We start from the raw sequence: 6,000 nt of genomic DNA, 5'->3' as shown, positions 1-6,000 counted from the left end.
TCGTCGGTCGGCGTCGGAGGCACCTCCTTACGGGACTTCTTCGCCGGTGGGGCCCCGCTCGGAAGAGCTCGTTTCCTCCTCTGGGCTGCTTCCAGCAGGGATGCCCTACCAACAGCCTTTGTCTTCACGACCGCATGACGTCGTCGATCTCTGCAAAAAGGACGGGATAGTCGGAGACGGAGAAACCAAAGGAAAGAACGGGACGAAAGAAGGGAAAAAGTCAAGAAAGAATCGGTGGCGGACTCACGGTCGGTGGGGACCGAGCTCAGACCGACATTCACCAAAGTATCCTCGGAAATAAGGCGGGCCACCGGGGGGAGCTGGCCCTCGGCAACCAACCCCTTCAAGGCGGCCAAGCCATCGGACTCTTCCCTTGACAGTCTCGATAGGCCGATCGGAGACTTCATCGGGGTCTCCCAGGTCGCCCTGATTTCCCAAGAGGGATCTGCATCAACAAAAAAGAAGCACTCCTTCCATTTGTGAATGGAGGTAGGAGCCTCCTTGACAAGGGCCGCATCCTCGCCGCGCTGCGAAGCACCACCACCCTTTGTCCTGGGGGTGGCCGCTCAGGCTGTAGAACTCCCAAAAAACATTCAGGGTGGCGGGGATCTCGTGCATACGGCAGAGAACCTGGAAGACCGTCAGGGCCCGCCACGAGTTCGGCACCAGTTGCGTCGGTGCCACTCTTAAACCCCGTAGCACCTGCATGACCAAGTCCGAAGGGGGAAAGCGGAACCCGGCCTGGAGAATGCCCTCATTGATAGGCGATTCTTCCTGGAGGAGGATGGGACATCCTCTCCTCAGGCCCCGGGAGCGTGGCGTTGCAGGCCTCGGGAAGGTGGTACCGAGCCACGAGTCTGTCTAAGTCTGTGGCGACCAGCTCCGACTTAATTTGGTCTGCTCTCACTTCGCCCATTCCTAATGGCCAATAAACCTACGGTCAGGACGGGGACAGGAAGGGGGGAAAGACCGGAGCCGACTGGAGTACACTAGTATAAGAGGGGAAAGTATGGAGAGCCCTAAGTAGAAGAATGGGGAAAACTCACCGGAAAAGAGGTAAGAACGGCTCCGAGAGTGCCAAAGGAGAAACAAGTGAACAGTCCGACGGCAACAACAGCTGCGCAAAGGGGAAAACTTGAAAATATCTGTAAAGAAGAAGACGGACGGGGAAAGGCCCCCGATTAAATAGGCGGAAAGGCAAGTGACGCTCGATGACGCCAGAGGACGCCTGGCTGCCGAAGGGTCGCTCGCGCCCCAAAGGCGAATCGACACCATTAAGGAAAGATGTCCGCCGAAATCCTCAGACTGCCAGGTCAGCAATAACCACCATACGCCATAAAAACGGCGGGGAGCTCGAAGCGCGCGCGCCTCTCCGAGGAACGGCGGCAATCCCGAAACATCACTCCCTTCACCTGTTCCCCTTCTGGTTCAGGCTCGAAAGTGGGGGGCTACTGTTACGGAGGAAATAAGCCGCCATGCCCCACGTGACCGGCACGCGCCGCCCAGGAAGACTACGGCTGCCCTTTGATCCAGCAATCCGACCCCGAGTCGGACATCCTCGCTCCGCACGCCCGACCCCGAGTCGGCTGCCCTTTGATCCAGCAATCCGACCCCGAGTCGGACATCCTCGGCTCCGCAGCCCGACCCCGAGTCGGCTGCCCTTTGATCCAGCGCTCCGACCCCGAGTCGGATATCCTCGGCTCCGCAGCCCGACCCCGAGTCGGCTGCCTTTGATCCAGCAATCCGACCCCGAGTCGGATATCCTCGGCTCCGCAGCCCGACCCCGAGTCGGCTGCCCCTTGATCCAGCGCTCCGACCCCGAGTCGGAGATCTCTGATAATGACAGGCTATTCCCCAGAGGCACGCCGCGGCCTCCTGCTCCACTACTCCCTGCAACGGCTGTATCCGATGCTGCTCCACGATCTCCTGCATCAGCCGTACAAAGCGGAGCCCCACTATGCCCTGACGTGGCCGTACCTGGTGCTGCTCCACGACGCCCTGTAACGGCCATGTCAGTGGCCACAGCATCGTGCCCCACGATAACGAACCCCCTGAGAGACCCCCAGCCAGGTATATATGCGGCTGGGGGGAGAAAGGGGGGGGTGAGCAATATCTCCCAGAGCACTCTCTTACTTGCGATTATCACCTTTCCTCCTCCTCCAATCTCCTCTGACTTGACCGTCGGAGGGCCATCACCACCCTGGTGGTGGTGCAAGGCTTGTTTGCAGGTTTCTTGGCGGAAGGTGGAGCGCAACCACACCAACCAAGACAACTCAGACGGAACCCCGTTCACACCGCAGTGCCAATCGTTCTCGTTTGACCACCCAGCAACAAAAATATTAGCTGAGCTTCCACTATCCACAAGAAACGCCTTTAACATGCCATAGTTCGCCATAGTGAGGGAGATCACCATGGCATCATCATGGGGGGTCTGAACCCCCCTTTTACATCCTCATCACAAAAAGTGATTACATATTCCGACCCGCTGCTCTTCGCGACGGCCACCCCTGATGCTTCCACCGAGCCCCCTGCGTTCCTCACGGGCGGAGAGCAGAGCCCCCAGTGATGGTGTGGATCACGCCCGCCGACGGGTCGATTCTGCTCCCGAGGCTCCTGAGGGGCCGGGTCGGCCGGACCGCGGGTCTGCGGGGGGACGTCGGTCGTTTACATATCGACCGAGACGCCCTCGCGGATGAGAGCCTCGATCTCGTCCCGAAGCTGGAAGCAGTCTTCGTGTCGTGGCCGTGGTCTCGGTGGTACTCACAGTACGCTCGAGAGGGCCTCCTCCCAGGAATTTTCTTCATCTGCCTCGGGACCGGGAGGTTCTCCCGCCCTTGACCTCCATAAGGATCTGGGCCGGGGGCCAGGAGTGGGGTGTACCGGTTGAAGCGTCGGTGCGGAGAACGAGGGCGTGGGCGCCGCGGTTCCTCGCCGGTGACGGGCTTCTGCGCCGATGTTGAGGCGTCGGGCTCCTCCTCTGGGGTGCCTCTTTTCGCCTTTTCTTCCCGAGCTTTAGAGGGGCCTCGGCGGCCTCCTTGTTCCGGTGGGCGGCTGCCTCCTCGGCGTCTGCATACTGGTTCGCCCGAGACAACAGCTCCGGGAAGCTCCGCGGCAGGCGTTTGTCCAGGGAGAAGTGAGTCTGCCCTTCCGGAAGCCACGCTTCAGGGCTGAGAGAGCCACCTCCTGGCTCAGGTTCCGGACCTCCAATGTAGCCTTGTTGAAGCGGGTAAGGTAATCCCGCAGGCTTTCTCCCTCGTTTTGCCGGACATCAAAAGAGGGAGTCGGAAACCAATCGCCGCCGGCTACTGACGGCGAAATGGCTTGATGAAGAGGCGAGTGAACTGGTCAAAGGACTGGATAGAGTCAGCCTCCAGGCCGGCGAACCACGCCCTGGGCTGGGCCACGGAGGGTCGCCGGGAAGGCCTTGCAAGAGGAGAGGATCTGATGCTCCATGGAGGAGCATAAGAGTCTTGAAACTCCTCCACGTGATCCCGCGGGTCCGCCGCCCCGTCATAAGGCTCGATCGCCGGCATTTTGAATCCCGGCGGATTTGGGGTCCGCAGGATCCTCGAGGCAAGCGCCGGTTGGGAGGAGATCTCCAAGTCGCGAAGGGATCTTTAGAGTGGCCCTTCAGGACCTGGAGTTGTCGGTGGAGATCGTCCACCCGCGGTCCAGGGAGCGCGACCGATGGGTGGGGACAAGGAGCACCGAGAGGGGGGACCGACTGGAGCGCGGGGTTCCTTGAGTGACTGGGGGGTCTTGGGAACGCGCCCGGCCCGCCTCTTGTACCCCGCGCAGCTTCGATGGGACGGTCCCGGCAGATGGACCGTGCTCGAGAATCTCCCTCGCGCCGGCGCTCTCCCCATGGGAGAGGAAGGAGCGCGGGTTAAGGAGGACAGGTGAGCGCTCAGGGAGCAGCGGCTCCTGGGCCCGCTGCGGCGCCCGAGACATCACAACCCTGCAGGTTCTGCACCGCCTCCGCGAGGGTGCGGACTGCTGGGCTAACTGGTCGAACTGAGCGGCTTCGACCAATTTGAATCGGGGGTGGAACGGTGGAGTGTTGCTGAGAATTGTGTTGGAGACGCAGTGGCCTCCCGGCCGGAGGCGCGAGAGGCCCCGCGACCGGAGGCATTGGAAGCTCCACGACCAGCCTCGCCGTGCCATTTACGATCGCTCTGAGATCGGGCCCTTCCTCTAGCGCCAACTGTTGCTGGTGGTCCAAACCGAGAACGATTGACACAAGCGGTGTGAACGGGGTTCCGTCTGAGTTGTCTTGGTTGGTGTTGGTTACGCTCCACCTTCCACCGGGAAACCTGCAAGCAAGCCTCGCACCACCACTGGGGTAGTGGGGGCCCTCCGACGATCAAGTCAGAGGAGATTGGAGGAGGAGGAGAGATGATAATCGCAAGCAAGAGAGTGCTCTGGAAGATATTGCTTACCCTCCCCCCTTCTCCCCCCAGCCGCATACTATACCTGGCTGGGGGTCTCCTCAGGGGGGTTGTCAATCGTGGGGCGCGATGGCCAGTGGCCACTGACATGGCCGTTTACAGGGCGTCGTGGAGCAGCGCTGGGTACGGCCATGACAGGGCGTAGTGGAGTTCCGCTTTGTGCGGTTGATACAGGAGATCGTGGAACAGCATCGGATACAGCCGTTGCAGGGAGTAGTGGAGGCAGGAGGTCTCGGCGTGCCTCTGGGAAGCAGCCTGTCGTTATCAAGAGATCTCCGACTCGGGGTCGAGTGCTGGATCAGGGGGCAGCCGACTCGGGGTCGGGCTGGCGTCGCTGAGGACATCCGACTTGGGGTCGGATTGCTGGAATTAAGGGGCAGCCGACTCGGGTCGGGCTGCGAAGCCGAGATGTCCGACTCGGGGTCGGATTGCTGGATCAAAGGGCAGCCGACTCGAGGTCGGGCTGTGGAGCCCGAAGATGTCCGACTCGGGGGTCGGATTGCTGGATCAAAGGACAGCCGACTCGAGGTCGGGCTGTGTGAGCCGAAGATGTCCGACCCGGGGTCGGATTGCTGGATCACAAGGACAGCCGTAGTTTTCATGGGCGCGCGTGCCGGTCACGTGGAGCATGGCGGCTTAGTTCCCCGTAACACAAAGCCATATTTCTTGGTTGGCTAGATTTTCCTGCTAAATTTTTAGACATTTTATTTTTTGATTCCCATAAATATATTTATTCTAGATTGGTTTAATAAATATGGTTTATAAAAAGAAAAGCTCCAATGGCATGATATCCACACCATGATCCCCTCAAACCAAGACCGTTGCATAATGCATAGATGGCCTGTTATCAGCATACCGGTCTTTTCTAGTCCAACTACAAATGGGAAAGGACTGAACTCTTACAAATAATCATACAAACACCTGAATGGATGAATAGAACAATGGCTTCATTTACGGTTCACTTGTCAAAATCTGATTCAATAAGTAATCATCCCCTGGCTATGAAATAATTTGGGCTACTCAAAACCTTTTTGGGGAAGATCTAGCGTGATAAGGGTCATCTACATGGGAAAGGATTAAGTTGCATCAACGCCAAAACTGATTATGGGCCAGGCTTGGGCATAAAAAATATTAAATATTACATATCATCAGCCCAAGCCTGGTTAAAATGAATAGATTTTAGGCCTGAGGCCTGGCCCATTCCACTGTTAGCGGGGCCTGCCGCAAATGTAATCAGTCTCTGTGACATTTTTCACAACTTATTTTGCTCCCTTTATGTCTTGGGCCGGACTTTGGTACAAAAATATCAAATTTTAAAATAGATTCGGCATGAAATCTGATTAAAAATAAATAAAATTTAGGCCCAAGGCTTGACCTATGATCAGCTCTACAAATATAGGCCGATCACAAATCACTATGCCTCATGCCATCCATGCACCACTTCAAATTTCTCTTGTTCTCTTGTTTTGTTCTATAGTTGCAAACGGAACATGCCCTCGTTCTCTTGTTCTTCTATAGTTTTATGCCATGTTAAGCAACCATGCATTCTCTC

The sequence above is a fragment of the Phoenix dactylifera genome, unplaced genomic scaffold (genome assembly GCF_009389715.1).
Source record: "Phoenix dactylifera cultivar Barhee BC4 unplaced genomic scaffold, palm_55x_up_171113_PBpolish2nd_filt_p 000849F, whole genome shotgun sequence".
Lineage (NCBI taxonomy): Eukaryota > Viridiplantae > Streptophyta > Magnoliopsida > Arecales > Arecaceae > Phoenix > Phoenix dactylifera.
Note: the sequence above shows the minus strand (reverse complement) of the source record.